Source organism: Pogona vitticeps, chromosome 5 (genome assembly GCF_051106095.1).
Source record: "Pogona vitticeps strain Pit_001003342236 chromosome 5, PviZW2.1, whole genome shotgun sequence".
Taxonomy (NCBI): Eukaryota; Metazoa; Chordata; class Lepidosauria; order Squamata; family Agamidae; genus Pogona; species Pogona vitticeps.
In genome coordinates this window covers 18313313-18333612 of record NC_135787.1, presented here as the reverse complement: position 1 = coordinate 18333612, position 20300 = coordinate 18313313, and the positions used below count along the sequence as shown (strand labels likewise).

Sequence of the window (20300 nt, the reverse complement as noted above, 5' to 3'; positions counted from 1 at the left end):
CTCTAAATGTCCTTATGTCATGAAGATCTCTCCACATAATTCCCCATTCTCTGAAAAGGAAGCACCATTCCATTTATACAGTGTGGAAGAGAATACCTTTATGGGTGAGGGGAGAGAAGAGAGCAGTTCCAGCACACTGACAACAAAAAAGTGATTTGACCCAAAATCCAAAGAGCTCGCAAACAAATAATTGGCATTGTATGTAGTCTAGATCTAAATAATAGTGAAATGTCAAGCTTTAACTTTCTCTGGTTTTCATGTTACACAGAAATCCACATTTCTACTCCCAGCCAATACAGGATTCATATGATACAACAAAAAATAATTGAGAATTAATTAAATGACTCCTATCCCTTTGTCTATACAGATGGAAAAAGACAAGTGGTTCTGCCTCCCCTGAGAGGAAACTTGATGCCACCACATCGCAAGCTGATCTTTCAACTTCGCAGGCACCATCTTGAACTATAGATCTTGCAACTTCAGCATTTTAGCCAGGATGATTTTTGGACATTTCTGTTTCTGTTGTTACCCTAAGCTTGTAAGGACTACCTAAGGAAGAATCCTGCAAGATTCAAAAGTTCACTTTTAAAAAAATCATACCTTAATGATCTTCAGAGAAGGAGAATCATAGAACCATAGAATAATTCAGTTGGAAGGGTCCTATAAGGTTCTATAAGGCAGTCAATTCCAACCCCTTGCTCAATGCAGAAACCCAAATCAAAGCAGATCCAGCAGATGGCTACCCAATTTAGCCATAGTATAGTCTTTCTGTGCAATAATAAAAACCAAAAGTATTGTGACACTTTGAGGATTAACAAATTTATTTCAGTATGACCCCTTCATCTGATCTGAACCTATAGTGATCGCAAAAAGTCATCATTATGCAGATTCGTCGTTTAGCGGGGTCATCATCTAGCGAGGTACCACTGTAAAACTTAAATCCATTTCGACAAATTAACCTATATGACATTCATTCCATCCCCTCTCTTTTACTGCAATTCTATGGGGGGAAATCTAAAGTTCTTTTTTTCACCGTACAATCCAACACAGACATATACAGAAGTAAGCACTATTGGGAACAATGGAAAGTACAGGAGTGCATGCATAGTCAGACATTCAACAGTACAGAAATTAAGATGAGCTAATAGGGAGGTAAAGGACAAAAATGGTAGGGACCTCACAGAAGCAGAAGACATAAAGAAGAGGTGGCAAGAATACACAGAGGAATTATACCAGAAAGATCTGGATGTCCCAGACAACTAAGACAGTGTGGATGCTGACCTTGAGCCAGACATCCTGGAGAGTGAAGTCAAGTGGGCCTTAGAAAGCTTGGCTAACAACAAGGCTAGTGGAGGTGATGGCATTCCAGTTGAACTATTTAAAATCTTAAAAGATGAGGCTGTTAAGGTGCTACACTCAATATGACAGCAAGTTTGGAAAACTTAGCAGGGCCAAAGGATTGGAAAAAATCAGTCTACATCTCAATGCCAAAGAATGCTCCAACTACCGTACAATTGCACTCATTTTACACGCTAGCAAGGTTATGCTCAAAGTGCTACAAGGTAGGCTTCAGCAGTATGTGGATCAAGGATTCCCAGAAGTACAAGCTGGATTTTGAAGGAACAGAGGAACTAAAGACCAAATTGCTAACATGCGCTGGATTATAGAGAAAGCCAAAGAGTTCCAGAAAAACATCTACTTCTACTTCATTGACTACGCAAAAGCCTTTGACTGTGTGGACCACAGCAAACTATGGCAAGTTCTTTAAGAAATGGGAGTGCCTGACCACCTTATCTATCTCCTGAGAAATCTATATGTGGGACAGAAAGCAACAGTTAGAACTGGATATGGAACAACTGATTGGTTCAAAATTGGGAAAGGAGTACGACAAGGCTCTATACTGTCTCCCTGCTTATTTAACTTATATGCAGAATACATCACGAGGAAGGCTGGACTGGATGAATCACAAGCCAGAATTAGGACTGCCGGAAGAAATATCAACAACTTTAGATATAACTTCAGATATGCAGATATAACTCTGATGGCAGAAAGTAAGGAGGAATTAAAGAACCTTTTAAAGAGGGTGAAAGAGGAGAGTGCAAAAAATGGTCTGAAGCTCAACATCAAAAATACTAAGATCATGGCCACTGGTCCCATCACCTCCTGGCAAATAGAAGAGGAAGATACGGAGGCAGTGACAGATTTTACTGTCTTGGGCTCCATGATCACTGCAGATGTTGACAGCAGCCATGAAATTAAAAGGCACCTGCTTCTTGGGAGGAAAGCGACGACAAACCTGGACAGCATCTTAAAAAGCAGAGACATCACCTTGCCGACAAAGGTCCGCATAGTCAAAACTATGGTTTTTCCAGTAGCGATGTATGGAATTGAGAGTTGCACCATAAAGAAGGCTGACCATCGAAGAATTGATGCTTTTGAACTATGGTGCTGGAGGAGACTCTTGAGAGCCCCCTGGACTGCAAAGAGAACAAGCCTATCCATTCTGAAGGAAATCAACCCTGAGTGTTCATTGGAAGGAGAGATCCTGAACCTCAGGCTCTAGTACTTTGGCAATCTCACGAGAAGAGAAGACTCCCTGGAAAAGACCCTGATGTTGGGAAAGTGTGAAGGCAAGAGGAGAAGGGGACGTTAGTTAGTTAGGCATCCTTCAGTCTCGAAAAACTATGGTGACGTGCTCTGTATGGAGGACTTGGAACAGCGTCTAGTGTGGCTGAAGAGGCCAATTTGAGAGTGACAATCTCTTCCACACTGAAGACAAATCAAATCTGTCCCCTGTCCAGCTCCCTGGTTTTGCTGCTTTTGTGACTTCCTCTTTGCCTCGGCCTGCTGAACAAGGGTCTCTTCAAATTGGGAGAGGCCGTGATGCACTGCCTGCCTCCAGGCTGAACGGTCAGATGTCAGGGTTTCCCATCTGTTGAAGTCTATTCCTAAGGCCTTCAGATCCCGCTTGCAGATATCCTTGTATCGCAGCTGTGGTCTCCCTCTGGGACGATTTCCCTGCACTAATTCTCCATACAGGAGATCTTTTGGGATCCGACCATCAACCATTCTCACGACATGCCCAAGCCAACGTAGACGTCACTGTTTCAGTAATGTATACATGCTGAATATTCCAGCTCGTTCTAGGACTATTCTGTTTGGAACTTTGTCCTGCCAGGTGATGCCAAAAATCCGTCGGAGGCAACGCATATGGAACGTGTTCAGCTTCCTCTCCTGCTGTGCACAAAGGGTCCAGGACTCACTGCAGTACAGCAGTGTGCTCAGGACACAGGCTCTATACACCTGGATCTTGGTATGTGTCGTGAGCTTCTTATTGAGCCATACTCTCTTTGTGAGTCTAGAGAACATGGTAGCTGCTTTGCCAATGCGTTTATCCAGCTCGACATCCAGGGACAGGGTGTCAGAGATGGTTGAGCCAAGGTACACAAAGTCATGAACAACCTCCAATTCTTGCATGGAGATAGTAATAGACGGAGGTGAGTCCACGCCCTGGCACGCGACTTGTGTTTTCTTCAGGCTGATTGTTAGTCCAAAGTCTTGGCAGGCCTTGCTGAAACGATTCATGAGTTGTTGGAGGTCTTCAGCAGAGTGGGCAACAATGGTTGCATCATCTGCGAAGAGGAAGTCTTGCATGCATTTCAGTTGGACTTTGGTCTTTGCTCTCAATCTGGAGAGATTAAAGAGCTTTCCGTCTGATCTAGTCCGGAAATAGACACCTTCTGTTGCAGTTCCAAAGGCATGCCTCAGCATGACAGCAAAAAAGATCCCAAAAAGGGTTGGTGCGAGGACACAGCCCTGTTTCACTCCGCTTCGGATGTCAAAGGGATCTGATGTTGAGCCGTCAAAAACTACAGCGCCTTTCATTCCCTCATGGAAGGATCTGATGATGTTAAGGATACGAGGTGGAAATCCAATCTTGGGAAGTATTTTAAAAAGGCCATCCCTGCTAACCAAGTCAAATGCTTTTGTAAGGTCTATGAAGGCCATTAAGAGTGGCTGTTGTTGTTCCCTGCATTTCTCCTGAAACTGTCGGAGGGAGAATATCATGTCAGTGGTGGATCTATTAGCTCGAAATCCACACTGTGATTCTGGATAGACAGAGTACAAAAAGGTTGGACAATATCATCAAAACTACCAACATGAATTTGACCAAACTCTGGGAGGCAGTTGGAGACAGGAGGGCCTGGCGTGCTCTGGTCCACGTGGTCACAAAGAGTCAGACATGACTTAACGACTAAACAACAACAACAGCAATAGAGAAGTTGTGTTATACAAATTATGGTTTTAAATATGTAAAGAGATTGCATCCTCTAATCTTAGAAAGCATTAGGGTTTGCTGAGAGTATTTTCAGCACAGTTAGAGAATTTTTTTTACAAAAAAATCATTTCCATTTGGGGATGTTTTAATAAATGAATATTTTTATACAGATATCTCTAAACAGCAACATAATTTTCAGTGCATTAGGTTGTGACAATCCCAAAATGAGACCTTAACCAGTGAACTCCTAATGGCACAAAAACAACAGTAATAACCTGTCAAAGTTCATGAGCCCTTATTACACATTTCTTTCAATTAAACAAAGAGATTATACAGCTGCTGCTGACAAGGATTATCAAAACAGAATGGAACCACCTGCCCCTTGCAACCCCCACTAATTACTATAGAATCAGAGGTGCCAATTAACACAGAAAACTGGGAGGGGTTAGTAAACACAGTTCAAGGCCAACAGTTTCAAGTGGAGCACAAGACACATTATTTCAGGAAGAGGGACAGGGACTTTTTATATAAATGGGTCAAGATTTCAGTAGACCTAAGTGTTAAAGTTATCTTCTGTGGCATGACATTCTCCTTGCTATACTCTCTTAATTCCTCCCCTTTCATTCTTGTTTTGAACCAAGGCTTTGAGTGATTCCAATGGAGAAAAGAAATTCTAATTCTTCTACTAAGCATTTCAACCACAATGGTCAAGTTTTCAGTACAAAATTATCTTGCACAAATATCAGCACATGTTTTAAATGGGAAATTCCAAGTGTATTCACAAGGTATGTTAGAAATTCTGAAAAGTATATATGAAGTTTGCTCTTTGAAGAGGACTCTCTGAACCACACTCTGTTTTCTTCTCACTTTATCTTGAAGAGTGTTCAGCTCTTATCCTTTACCTGATTTTCTGTCTGCCTTTCTTATTATGCAGAGAAACTAAAACTGACCTTTACGAAGATGTGGGGAGAGAAAGTAGCAGCTAACTGAACCTACCCATGCAGTCTGCATGAACTTTAAAACTTAATTATCCTTCAGTGCAGCTAATTTATCAAAGACAGCCTCATCTGAGTCTTTTCCTTTTCACTTAATTAATCATAAGCACAGTACAGATGTTCACTTGTTATGCACAGGGAGGATATGCCATCATATGTTCAACCGCAATATATCCACTGAATTTGTGCATTATGGTCTTTGCGCAGATGCTTCAGCTAGTGGTGGGTGGTGAGATCTAGCTTGGCTGAGAATAGCCTGAGGTGGGAGCCATCATTTCCAACTGCGAGCACAACAACATAGAAAGCCACCTTATACTGAGTCACACCATTGGTGATTCCTGCTCACTAGATGGATGGGATACAAATGCAGTTATTAAAATGAATGAATGAATGAATGAATGAATGAATGAATGAATGAATGAATGAATGAATGAATGAATGAACTATCTGTTCTGGCTGCCATCAGCTCTCCAGGCTTCTGAACGGAACTGAAGAGATGGTGCTGGGGGATTCCTGGCTGTTGGCCTGTCATGTCCCTCAGAGTTTGTTTTGTCTTCTACACTATTTAACATCTATGTACATGAAACCTTTGGAAAAGGTTGCCCAGAATTTGAGGGGTTGCTGTCACCCGTATACAGATGCCACTTTTCTGTATCTCTCCTTTCCATCAAAATCCAAGGAAGCTGTTTTGGATCTGGATCAGTGTCTGATGTCAGTAAAGGACTGGATGGGGGCGAATAAACTGAAACTTAATCCAGACGAGACAGGGGTGCTCCTGGTAAGTCAAAAGGCAGATCAAGGAATAGATTCAGCCTGTATTAGATGGGGTTATACTCCCTCCGAAAACACAAGTGCTCCTGGATTTGTCTCTGAGACTGGATGCCCAGGTTGTGGCAGTGGCCAGGATTGCATTTGCACAGTTAAAACTACAGTGGGGTCTTGACTTGAGAACTTAATCTGTATTGGAAGGTGGTTCTCAAGTCAAAAAGTCTGTAAGTCAAGTCTCCATTGACCTACAGTGCATTGAAAACCGATTAATCCCGTAACAGGCCGTTTTTGTTCCATTTTGGTTTTTTTCTGGTCTGTAAGTCAAATCTCAGTCTGCAAGTCAAACCTAAATTTTGTGGCCAGAGAAGTCTGTAACTCAAAAAGTCTGTAAGTCAAGCCGTCTGTAAGTCAAGGGTCCACTGTAGTGTGCCTGCTGCACCCATTCCTTTAGAGGTTTGATCTGGCCACGGTGATACATGTCTTAGTTTCATCTCATCCAGATTACTGTAACGTGATTTGTGTGAGCCAGCCTTTGGAAAGTGCTTGGAAACTTCAGTGAGTCTAAAACACTGCAGCCAGATTGTTAACTGGGGCTGGTTACAAGGATCATATAACTCCCTTATCACAGCAGCTCCCCATCTCCCAGATGCGAGGAAATTATTTTGGGACCTTCTCTTTGCAAAGCATTTGTTCTACCCTTTAGCTACAGGTATCTGTATCCTGGAGAGGAAAATGATATCTAATTAGATGGAGTCAACCTGCACAGGGTATTGCATACACATCCTGCTATTGCATGAAAAGGAGAAGCCCTGAAAGAATGGGCAACTGCACAGAACTAGGTAAAGTTTCCCCTTGACATTTAGTCCAGTCGTGTCTGACTCTAGGGCGCAGTGATCATCCCCGTTTCCAAGCCATAGAGCCAGCGTTTGTCCGAAGACAGTTTCCGTGGTCACGTGGCCAACGTGACTAGACACGGAATGCCGTTACCTTCCCACCGTGGTGGTACCTATTTATATACTTGCATTTTTACATGCTTTTGAACTGTTAGGTTGGCAGGAGCCGGGACAAGCAACAGGAGCTCACTCCATCGCATGGATTTGATCTTCTGACCTTGCAGCACAGAGGCTTCTGTGGTTTAATCTGCAGTGCCACCACGTCACTATACACAGAACTATAACAGCATAAAAATAGTCTTAACACTTCTGTCTTGACACTTGTTCAGCCATATTGCCTGAACAAATTCTAGTCTACTGCATATTCCTGTTAGCATTTCAGTAGTTCAGTGTTCTCTGGCCTAAAATGTAGTATAAGTTATATATATTTTTTTCAGTTCATTCACTCATTTACTATTACTTAACTCCTGTTCTTCTCCCAAGACAGAACCCAAGTGAATGGCTTTTTTGTTGTTGTTCCTTCTTTCAAAAAAGAATTTAACAGAACATATAGAAGGGAATGATTGTCCTCTATGCTCTCTAATAAGAGTGGGACTCCTCTAACTGATAGGTTTATTCATCGGTACTTAATTCACTCTTTCTCTAATCATTCCAGATACTATAAACATTTTATCCACCTTTCCCATGGCCTTATGCAAAACGAAGAATCATTTGTATCCAGTGATTTATTTATTCAACAGTTCTCTGCATTCAACGGACCCATTAGACTTGTGAGTGTGGGGAGATGGGATTGATCACCAAACTTAGCACACTTATGCTCAAAAGTCTAAAAATCTGCTAAAAATCTCAGCAAAATGTCATCCATAGTCATTTGGACTTCAGCTTTTAAAAAGTATTGATTGACCTCACATTTTGCACAAAATAGAAAAACACAAAATACAGTAATGCAAAATTTATTTGAATGCACACTATCCTCAGGAAATTATTTCAAGTATAGCACAGAAAGATAATTCGAAATTTGAACTCCCAGTTTTTGTTAGATAAAAATCCCAACTAGCCTGGCCCAGAATATAACAAAGTCCTCCTACACTCTTCCCCTCAATTCTATGAGAGAAGCACCTCATCATTCAATATGATAGAAACAATGCAAAGTTCAAATCATTGTGAATTTCTGGACGAAATCATTCTGTAAGCACGATGGTCTGTTTCATTAGGAAGCATATATTTATCAGTGAAACAGTGAGGCACACACTTCTTTCAATGGGTAATTATTAGTATGATTTGCACAACTTCCAGCAAAATCTAAGCCCACCTCATCGTTTCCTGAAGGTCATTCAACAGATGTTGAGGAAAAGAACACTTGCTTATATTCACCCAGTTAAGAACAGCGCAATACCTTGTGTTTTCCCCAAAGTCAATTATTGCCCTAAAGGGTGGTTTGTTTTGCAGCGTGTCAATTCAGGCTTTCTGCACCACTCAACCAAGTCACAGAACTAAAATTCCCATTAAATTCTAAATAATAAAACACACAACAATGCAGTCTTCATAATTATTGTCACCTCTAGTCAGCATTCCACCATTGGCACATTTGAAGTGATTTATATTTAGTGCAGACATGTTTTTATCATTGCTAACAACCTTGGTTGTTATTCTTTCGGAGCAAAGATATCAATCCAATTAAAGAATAAATACAAATGGTGTAATAGACACTTTTCCCCCAGGAAATGCGCCTCACACTGATATTGTTATCACTAGCACTGAATCCAAAGACAATTTCACATCCGACTTTTGTTTGTCTAAATGTCTGATTATGCTGTTCTAGAATTCTGATGCTTTCTCTCTTGCCACTCTTGGATTGATGTAATTATGTTTTTATTCATGATTGCCTCATTTGAAAACTATTCTGTGTATTTACATGGGAAAGGAGGACATAATATTTAATGTAAACTATGTTGACTGAAGAAGAAGCACAATGTAGTGGCCAGAGTGTCCGATTAGGACTCAGAAGACTGTCTGCTTGGCCATATATCTCTCTGGGTGACTTCAGACTTGGCACAAACTCTTGCTAACCAACCTTGCAGGGTTATTGTGGGAATAGAAATGAGGGAAAGAGCTATGTATGTTACCCTGAGGTCCTTGAAAGAAAGATAGAATATCATTGAAGTTAACTGTTTAATTATTGTAAGAATGCAGCAAGGGCAAAAATAAAATTATTTATTTATTTATTTATTGATGGATGGATGGATGGATGGATGGATGGATGGATGGATGGATTGATTGATTGATTGATTGATTGACTGAATTTATATGCCACCCACTCTACCCAGAGGTCACAAATATGGAGGAGTCAAGAAATTAAGAATAGCAGAACACAGCCTGTTAATAAAAAACAGAATAGGTTTCATCTTATCATAGGAAACTTTGAGTGCATTATAGCATAATTTATCAAGAGGGAAATGATAACTATTTTCTAGTCCATTTTCCTTCAACAATAGTCCGTTGCCTTAAACACCGAAGTAAGGAGAGCACATGATTTATGTTCTGCGTATTACATAAATTTGCAACCAATACTTGCAAAGCCTTATTGCAGCAAAGCTGTAGCAGCTGTTAGAATTCCTAACACGGCTAATTCCTTGTATTTCAATGAAACAGCATTTTATTTCCCCGCAGTGGTGTGGTGACAAGAAGGATTTTTAAACTTCACACGTGCCCACTCCCACTCTGTATTGTAACAGAACACCAAACTCTGAATGCATCTCGATACTTCACCAGGCACTGGGTGTAACGCATGATGGTATTATTGGATTTACAAGTCACACATTTTTAGTGCAGGAGAGGAAAAGTGCAGTTTGCAACAGCGACTCTGACCATCCCTCATCATTTGGCTATCCCTAAAAGAGTTGCAATCCGAGAACATCTGGAGGACAGCATTTTGCCCACCCCATCTTAAAGCAATGGATGAATGGATAGCTCAGTGGTTTAGGTATCTGGCTGTGGAGCCATAGCTTAGGAGTCCGATTCCCCACTGCTCCAACCTCTGTAGTCTTGGGCAATCTGCACAGTCCCAGGATGCCCCCAAGAAGAAGGGAATGGTAAACCACTTCTTTGTATCCTCTATCAATGAAACCATGGAAAGGGTCACCATATGTTAGAATAAGTCAGAATCAACTTGGTAATACACAATTATTATATCTTAGAGGAGCAGTGTGTTGCCTGCTGCTCCAATGTATACAAACCATGACAGTGAACCAGAAAAGTGACCAGATATGCTAATGCAAAATGCTCATAATTTGGGCAGTGTGACATATATAGAGAGAGAGAAAACTTAAGCCCTGCAATCAGATCTCTTGAAAGCTGATGGTGTTTGTATACAGTATTGTATATTACATCTCTATATGGTGCAAAAATAAATGCTCTACCACCCCCTTCACAGCGTTTCTGTTGCTGGTGGCTGGCCACCACCATATGTTAGGGTGGAGGCTAAGAAACAATGCATCACTTTACTTTTCCATATAAAAATGATTGGCACTACTTCATTTATTTATCCAGGAGAAAGTAAATGCACAAACAGCTCAAGTAAAATCCATATAGGAGGGTGGATACTGAAATATATCCCATCTACTAGTGCAAAATTAATTAAGAATCAGAGCTCAGCCTGGCTTCCATTTCTTTTCCATGTTGGTCTGCTTCTTTGGTGGCAAAATATTTTATAACTCTGCTGTCTGTTTAATTGATCTGGCTCTGTGGCTTATAATGTTTTACACTTAGTTGTTAAAATTTTATTTTTCTTTGGATTTGTTGCTTCTATGTAATTTTATGTTTTAATCTTCCTATTATTTTGAAAGGTGCACAGAGCAGTTTTTGCTCTACAGGACAACATATAAAGAAATGTGTCATGAGCCTTAAGCCCAGCAATGACATGAACATGGGCTCACAGCTAAGGAATCAGTGGTGCCGCAGAAGTGGCACAGGGCCTGAACATGCCCGCGAAACAAGAGACCTCCCCGTCCTCATGCTTGAGTTCGAGACATTTGGCAATGAAGAATGAAGCTAGCCCTGAGCCTAGCTCCAGCATTGGGAAACCATATCAATCTCCAAGAGCTTCATAATCCATGGAGATGATATGCCATGCTGGTAATATAGTACAGTGGTGCCTCGCTAAACGATTGCTTCGTTTAACGACGAATTTACTTTACGATGAGGTTTTTGGAGCGACCTTGCGCTTTATTTCCTATGGGCGATTTTCGCTTTACGATGTTAGGGACCTTGCCTCGCAAGACAATTAAATTTTAAGTCCCTTTTTTTCACTTTACAATGTTTTTGACAGCTTGGTCTTGGTTCACTATACAAGTCTTTTAATGGTCTCTGTTTCGTTAGACGGCTGTCTTTGCTTGGGAACCACGTTTCGCTTAATGATGTTTCCTATGGGAATTTTTGCTTTACGATGACAATCCGTTCCCATTGGAACAGATTATCAGGTTTTCAGTGCATTTCAATGGGAAAACGTGTTTCACAAGACAATGTTTTCGCTTAACAGCGATTTTCACAGAACAAATTAACATCGTCTTGCAAGGCACCACTGTACTTGGCATACGCTCTTCGAACTCTTCACCCCAGGCCAAACGTCTGTCTTCTGGTTTGTTAGATGGGACTTAGAGATAGCTTCTGAATTGGAGCATAAAAACATATCTGATTTTGGCAGAGCAAGCCACTCACTTTAGAGCTCTCCTTGGTGCTACAATCTCTGTCCTGCCTTGTGCTTCAGGCCTGAACCACAACACAGGGAAATAAGACAAAAACACATGCATTGGTAAATGGTTTTTATGGGGATAGCTTATAGGCAGCTCTATTAAAACTTGAATTACATGTGGCATCTTCAATTGTTCTTGTAAGGTTTATTCTTACTAGCAGTATGGAATTTACAACATATCGATTGTTACAAAGTGTGAAAGGAGGGGATGCCATCTTATAGTATTCTCGCTTTTCAGACTGCCAATGCAAATCTATCTCCCCAAATTAGAGGCTTGTTTGGAACTTCTGTTCCCCAAAATATTATATCCCTCTCTCTGCCTTAAGTTACAGTGCGATAGAGGAATTGCTGCAGTGGTAAAATGTCAGAATTTTTATTTGCAACCTTGTATGCTATCTGTGGTTTGAGTGACAGCGGGATAATATTTCTGGGCTGGACTAATTGTCTGTCTGGCACTAAGCAATAATTCCTTCCAGCTTTTGAATTCAAAGAGAGCCTCACTTCTCTGCTGAGCTTTCTTTCCCTCCCTTTAGTCTATTGGTGGCAGCTGTTTGTTGCTGATCAGTTCAGCGGTTCGCTAGGAATGGGTCCAGTAAAGGAAGCTGTATGCATAAATCTGTGATTTCAATCAAGTAAATAATTGGGTTTTTTTATTCTTTCTCCTAAAAATGTCTCAGAGTGAGTTATTAAGACTTTAAGTGCCAGTTAATTGGAAAAGAATAAACTCTAGGGAATTTGTAGCTATTCTTCTTTGTGAGTCTCTGTACTTCTACTGTATAGCAAAAGGAAATTTTACCAGAAATTCAAAACTCTGCCACATATGACACACTCTATGACTCACAGAGTCACAGAGTGTGCCTATCATTTTCAACATTTGCTCCCTCATTATCAGGGCTTGAAAAATGCACTCGTCCACTCGTCTGTGACAAGTGAAAAAACGCTGCTTGAGCAGCCACGGCTCCCTCCCTCCCTGCTTCCTTATCCTCTGCCTCTCTCTTTCTCTCTCAAAATGATCCTACAGTCCTCCCCTCCCCCTCCCATTACAAAAGGAAAACAGCCCTCGAGTGGCACATAAATATATAGCTATGCAGGAGAATGTAGAGTAGTCCCATGCTGGAGAATATGGAGATTCCTTGCTCTCAATTTCAACACACTGAGGACACATCCTGGGGTGGGAGGGAACCGTGGCTCCTTAAGAGGCTGGATGGTTTTTGCTTTCAGTTTTATTTTTGATGGCGATATTCATAAGAAAGCATTCAAAATACAAGCTTCATGACCCCACAGGCATGCAGGTAATAAAGTAACCCAAGTCTGAGGGTATATTTGTTTTGGGTTTGTACGCATTGTTACGTAGAAATAAAAGTGAACAAGTGCCTTGTTTAAATTTGTTAACATAAATTGCAAGGCTATACTCTGGTCATGCTGACTGGTGAAATTTCTGACGGACTGGTGAGACATTCTAAAAATTTTCAAGCCCGGCCCATTATTCTGTAAATTGTTGCACATGTAATGCTGCAGACCCGTGTATGGATTTACCAGAATGCACTCAAGCCAAACAGTCAAATAGCATGTTTCAGTGTAGCTACAGTTCATGAATGAATAGCCCAGTTTAGTCTAAGGTTCTATCGTATAACGGTATTAATAAGCAAACCCAGAGAAGCAATCTGTAACACACCATGAATAGTTATCCAAACAGAGAAGACAGTGTTGGGTTAGATAGACCAATGACTTGACACTAAGATAAAGCAAGTTTTCATAAAATATCTGCTGGGGCCTAGAACCAAATGCTAGTGCTAACTGGCATAAACACATTGCATCAATGAGAACCTGGACAAGCTCCATTGTTTCAATGGGTCTATTCTATTCAGAACTAATATTTAGATACAGGTCAAACTGGCACCCAGTGTGCTGTAATGGATAGATTGATGGATTAGGACCCAGGAGGGCTAGATTCAAATCCCCGCTAGGCTAGGGAAAGTCACTGAGGTTGTAAAATTGGGAAGACCACTCCTTAAATACTGTATCTCTTTTACTTTGACAGTCCTATTAGGGTTGTGATAAATTGGTTGCGCAGAATACATCATGCGGAAGGCTGGACTGGAGGAATCCCAAGCCGGAATTAAGATTGCCGGAAGAAATATCAACAACCTCCGATATGCAGATGATACCACTCTGATGGCAGAAAATGAGGAGGAATTAAAGAACCTTGTAATGAGGGTGAAAGAGGAGAGTGCAAAAGATGGCCTGAAACTCAACATCAAAAAAACTAAGATCATGGCCACTGGTCCCATCACCTCCTGGGAAATTGAAGGGGAAGATATGGAGGCAGTGACAGATTTTACTTTCTTGGGCTCCATGATCACTGCAGATGGAGACAGCAGCCACGAAATTAAAAGACGCCTGCTTCTTGGGAGGAAAGTGATGACAAACCTCGACAGCATCTTAAAAAGCAGAGACATCACCTTGCCAACAAAAGTCCGAATAGTCAAAGCTATGGTTTTTCCTGTCGTGATGTATGGAAGTGAGAGCTGGACCATAAAGAAAGCAGACTGCCGAAGAATTGATGCCTTTGAATTGTGGTGCTGGAGGAGGCTCTTGAGAGTCCCCTGGACCACAAGGAGAACAAACCTATCAATTCTAAAGGAAATCAACCCTGAGTGCTCACTGGAAGGACAGATCCTGAAGCTGAGGCTCTAGTACTTTGGCCATCTCATGAGAAGAGAAGACTCCTTGGAAAAGACCTTGATGTTAGGAAAGTGCGACGGCAAGAGGAGAAGGGGATGACCGAGGATGAGATGGCTGGACAGTGTCTGCAAAGCAACCAACATGAATTTGACACAACTCCGGGAGGCAGTGGAAGATAGGAGGGCCTGGCGTGCTCTGGTCCATGGGGTCACGAAGAGTCGGACATGACTAAACGAACGAAATTGGTTGCAATTTGACAGCATAGAACAACAATGTTGCAATTTGATGGCACATAACAGCAGCTACCACACTCAGTTCAATGGCCTGGCGAGAAGCTTGGTGCAGAATATGTAGCAAACAGCATAGACATGCACAGTCCTTCTTTTACATGCCTTTCTGCATCTTTCATATTTACTTTAGGAAGCTTTTCTCTGTCACCAGCATTAATAATCATATTCTTATAAATGTGATCTTGTCAAAAGGAAGTCCACAAGTAAATTTCTACAGGATGGTTCCAAATATTTATGGGAGCCAGGCATTACTGTAAGTGTCACTAACAATGCTCTCTCTTCTCCTAGCAGTATCTCTACATTGAGTTTTGGGGTTTCCCCTTATCTTCAGTAACTAAAAAACATTTTGCTATATACAGAGAGAAATTCATCCACAGTATTCTGAAACGTCTGTACTTAGCATGTTAAATGCGGTACAGATGTTTGAAAGCCTATTTCAACAAAGGAAAATTAAATACTGTGGGGCATGACGGGAGGACTAATCGGTGTTTGCAATAAGCATGTTTTCACAGCTGTATAAACACCACAGAAGGAGTCATTGTCTGTACTCCAATATTAATACAAAATCAATGAAAATAAAAAGCAAGATTTCTCAACAGATTGACCTATTGTTCATAGGCTTAAGAGTCATCAAAATCAGCCCAATTTAATACATTATAACTCCCTAAGTGGTTAAATGTTTTTGAGGATCCTGAAATGGAATAAATACATTATTTTCAAAATAAATTTTCTTTATGGCGTACAGCTCTGCTCTCACCTGTCCGTCACAGCTGGGCAGGGGAACCTCAGCCAATGAGAGGACGGAGGGTGGTGCAGAAGTGGGAGGAGCTGGGTTATATAAGGTGTGTGTGATGTGTGAGAGGGGAGCAGATCAGATTGAGAGATGAGTGATTAGAGAGAGTGATAGAGAGTGAGAAAGAGCCTGTCAGTGAGGGAAAAGTCTGTGTGAGCTAGTGTCTGAGAAACAGTGATTGACTAATTAATTTAATACCTGTGATTTATCCTTTTATTTTGTACAAATCAATAAACAGTTTATTTGTTTGAAAGAAACACTTGTCCTTTTCAGTTTTAAGGATAGGTTGGTGGCATCAGTTTTGGTGAAAGGTAGTGAGCACTCTTAGAGGCCTGGATGGGTAGAGGCTTGAGAGTGGCTTGCAACATGTTTCTTTCATTTTAAGCATCGTAGTAGCTTTAAGGTTGACAGACCTGATCAAGGCACTAGTTTTTACCTAGGAAAGTACAAAGGACTTAAGGTCTACAGAAGAATATCTTCTCCCCTATATCCTATCATAGCACCTTGGTTAAGATTGCCTTCCTCAAAAAATATCCTTCTGTCAGGTTTGCGTAAGAGTATGTATCTAAGCTCCCCTTTTGGATGCCCGTGTCTGAAACGTCCTTGTGCCTCATGAGAGTCTTTGACTAAGCATCACCCTGTGTGCACAGGGGAGAGGAGGGAGGGAACAACCTGTTGTATGTGGGATAAACAAGGGTTGGAGCTAAAGAATCATGAGCAGAACAAAAATATCAGCAAATACTGTTCTTCAAATTCATAATAGCAAACATAGTCCTATAGGAGTAAGCAGGCATGTTGATAAGTCTTTGGATCCAACTCCAAATCTTTGGTACCAAGTCCTGAGTCAGAGTCTTTGGTACTAAGTCTCGATTCCCAAGCCCCAAGTCTGAGTCCCTATTGAAAACAAACTTTTTTTTTCTCTCCCAGAAAAAGGAAGCAATGGGTGGGTTCTGAGTTGCAAGTTAAGTCCCAGTCATTTTAAAAAAAACACAACTGAAGTCTGACTTGATAGCAAGTCCCACAACTCAAATACCCCATCTCTGGCAGTAAATTCTACCACATCTTTCATGCTTTGCTTTTACTATAGTTTGTGTAACTACTTGCAAAAGCAGAAGCATACATTCTGGATTTTGTTTCACTTTTCCCATAGAGTGCATACGTGCTATTATGTTAACGCAGGCTTCCCAACCCTATCTAGAATGGTAAGGTTTGTGCATTTATGCAACAAGTATTTTGATAGATTAATGTAAACAGCACAGTTTCTCGTATTTTGATAAATAATGTTTGATAACTATCAGTATAAGCTAAGCTCGCTTTCAAAAAGGTGTTCTTGGAAACAAGGCAGACATGAGAGACAAAGGCTCTAACAATTAAAGACATAATCTGCTATGAACTGCATAGATTTCAGGCCCTTTTGTTTCACTGAAATTTGCATATGGCTTGGAAAAGTTACTTTTTCAGGGATGAGAGATCCCAGAATCCCTCAGTCAACAAGACCTCTGTGGCTGCTGCCAGTGGTGTTGGAGGAGGGTGGTGATGATTGTTTAGGAAGTTGTAGTCCAAAAAAGTACCATAATACTTCCTAGTGGTTAGACTGGTATGGAGAAACTTTCTGAGAGAGTGCTAAAAAGAAACACCTGACATAATACGTTCCGTGCAAAATGCTCAGTGTATATCTTTCTGCCTTTGGAGAGGGCCCTACACCTACACACAGCTGTTCTTTGAGGACAATAATGGTGCACCTGTAGTGACTGGTGCATCTGGAAAATCCCTTACAAATGGCTTTTGACAGGAAATCCGCTCAAGTGTATTATATTGGTTTCTACAAGAAACTCTGAAAAGAATGGGGGGGAAAGTTTTCAGATTATGAGATGGCCTTAAAATTATCATCATGCCATTCCTTTGAAAAGTCTCAGCATATGTTTACTACTAAACAGCCAGATGTACTACTAAGAGATAAACAATCTTTTCAGCATTAAGTCTCTATTACAAATGATTTATGATGGCCTTGGTTTAAAATAAAAAATAGCCCAACTTCTCTTATAGCAGAAAGAGTACTTAATGAAAAAGCAGGAAACATTTTCAGTGTAGTTTTGAAAGTTCAGTTCATCCAGAATAATGGAACTTGGAATGTAGCCTTCTTTTCCTACTCCATCAAACCATAATTTCATTCCTAGATAAAACCATGTGCGCTTATATTTCAGGATTCTCGGAGTTTGAAGATGTGATGACCTGACTGTGATTAGATTCATGTCGTTATGTGCTGTCAAGTCACTTCCAACTTATGGTGACAGAAACAGGATCTTCATAATACATAAAATGTTCAAGATATGGTTTCACTTTTCACCCCGCCTGCCCTGATGAGTTTTCATGGCTAAGTAGGGGTTTGAATCCAGATCTCCTGAGCCTTTGTACAACACTCTACCCATTACAGCAAAATGGTTCTTCATCAAATTAAACAACACTCTGATAACTATCTTAGTGCTACAGCACTGGCAGGTAAATGAGTTGGTGGCAGAAACACATGAAATCGCGTTCTGGACGTAACATTTATTGGTTATAGCTGACATAATACCTGGCCTGGGTCCAATCATTGGGCAGCTTCGCTACTGTTCAGTGTTGCACCCAAGCCCACTTGTTTAGTAGACTAGGAACGATGAAGGAACCTGACCCAACATGCCATGCATCAATCATATTGTTCTTCTGCCGCCTAGGTTTGTAGTGGGTATTAGAAAGACCCAGAGGAAGACTGCAGCCTGACAGCCTCACCCTAGGACAACTTATGGGAATCCCATTTTATGAGAGTGGCCCAATGCCTCAAGCATCCAAGAGGTAGTGAAAAAGTAAACATACACCACTACTGGAAAAAAAAAACACATTGCTATGTAGAAAGCAAAATCTGCACTGTACTTAGTACAGTTGTGTAGGTGAGTAAAAGTCCTTCATCACTCTGTCAACCAGCAGGTAAACTAAGCCCTAAACAAGGGTAAAAACAACTACTCCTCAGTAATTATAATTAGGTAGTGGTGAGGAATGAACTGGAGTGGAGATGTAGAAACTTTCATTAGTGTCTCCCATAATATCCCTTCTGCCTGTTTGTCTATCAGGCTTTCATGCATTCAGATGAATGCAGACGCAGCACTCTAGGAACCAGGACGTCCTAGGAAATCAAGACTGGAAAGAATTGTTTGGCCTTGATAAACAGACTACTTTGATATATCTACCCTGAAACACAACAGCTAAAAGCCCACTTATGCACTGCATTTCAAGCGTTTTCAGCACTAAAAGAGAAAAACAGTGTTTCATCTGGATCTATTAGCACCATATGTAGAAGATCAGAATGCAACAGAGCAAAAACTAAACTTATGATGTAAGCACAGCATAACTGTAAATGAGTTCTGCAATAATTTCATCAAGGAACTGCTACAATTGTCTTTGAACAGTCACTACAGTAGACATGAAAAGATATTCCATGTGCAAATCCATATAGGAGAATAAAATTTGCTGCATTGGAAAAAGCTGTTCTCATCAGTTTATCAGGATGTAAGAAAGACATTCAATAGTCTGTCATTCAATTCATATCCAAGAAATTTTCTTACACTAACTTTAGATCGTACCTCTGCTGGTCATGTGGGCAATATGCCACACAGATCACCATCACATCTAGACTAACAGGTCTAGAAGTATCATCAATAGATCTAGAATTAAACCCCTATTAAATAACCAATTAAAGTGCATCCAAAGTCTCACTTTGGTTTAAACATTTATTGGGCACCTTGTTTATTTTAATTTGTTTGTCACATGTTTCAAGGCTTTTTTTTGTATTTGCTTATAATCTCTCTCAGGCCTTTGTGGAAGCTAATTTTGAAAAATCATAAAAATATTAGCAGATAAGAGTTTTGTAAACAATATCACCACCATAGTCAAGTAGGCTTCAATGGTCTTTGATTGCCTAAAAGTAATTAAGATATAATTTGTAGACTACGTTGATACAGGCACAAGATAAAACAAGTCTGGTTAGACAAGCACCACTCTTCAATTCACTACACACACACACACACACACACACACACACACACACACATTAATTTTAAAGCTTACAGTTACCCACCTAAGTGTCATATGCACCCTGTTAAAATACCAAGAGACTAAGAGAGTCTTCTGCTGATTTTGTTTACTTGTTCCAGAAACAAAGGTACGGATCCCCCAATTGATAATTCTTATCTAATTCTAGCCACTAGAGGGCATATGCAGAATTCATTTAAAGCTGAAATAGATTTACTTAACTATATTATCAAAAAAGGGGAGGAGGGTCAAATAAATTTCAGAAAGTCTAAAGCACTGCTTTGCTCTTAAATTTAGCCTGCCGTCTTAAGCATGCTGCGCATTGATTAGCATGGAAGGTAAATGCTCTGTCAGACCAGCCAAATTAAACTGGAAAAGCAATCCTACAACAAAAATGAGCAGCACAGAACAGTGCGCAAACACAAAGCGAGTGGGGCTCTTCTCAAACTCCTTGAACTCCTTCAACACCCCCATTTGTTTGCAACATAACCTGCTTTTCCAACCAAAAACAACTTCCATCCTTGAGAGCTCCCGTTACAGAGGTGAAACAAGGAGAACCCCAATAGTCCCATGCAGACTCATAAAGAAGCTTTGTGGACCACCACCAAAAGTTTGTAGGCCCATGATGTTAAAAGTTTTTTTCTGGAAAGTGTTTCAGCTGGACCTAAGCCAAAGAGCAAAGGCAGCATTCTCTTGGGCCCAGTTTTTGCATTGGCCTTGCAATGGTTGTTGACTCACAAATTACCAAGAGAGTCCCTGATGGGCTAGGAGGCAAGATAGTC

General features: G+C 40.7%; 1 protein-coding gene across 5 annotated transcripts in view; it reads right to left on the bottom strand.

Annotated features, from left to right (window-relative positions):
• BMPR1B (bone morphogenetic protein receptor type 1B) overlaps nt 1–20300 on the bottom strand; it is a 276193-nt gene that overhangs the window by 121972 nt on the left and 133921 nt on the right. The window lies entirely within an intron of this gene.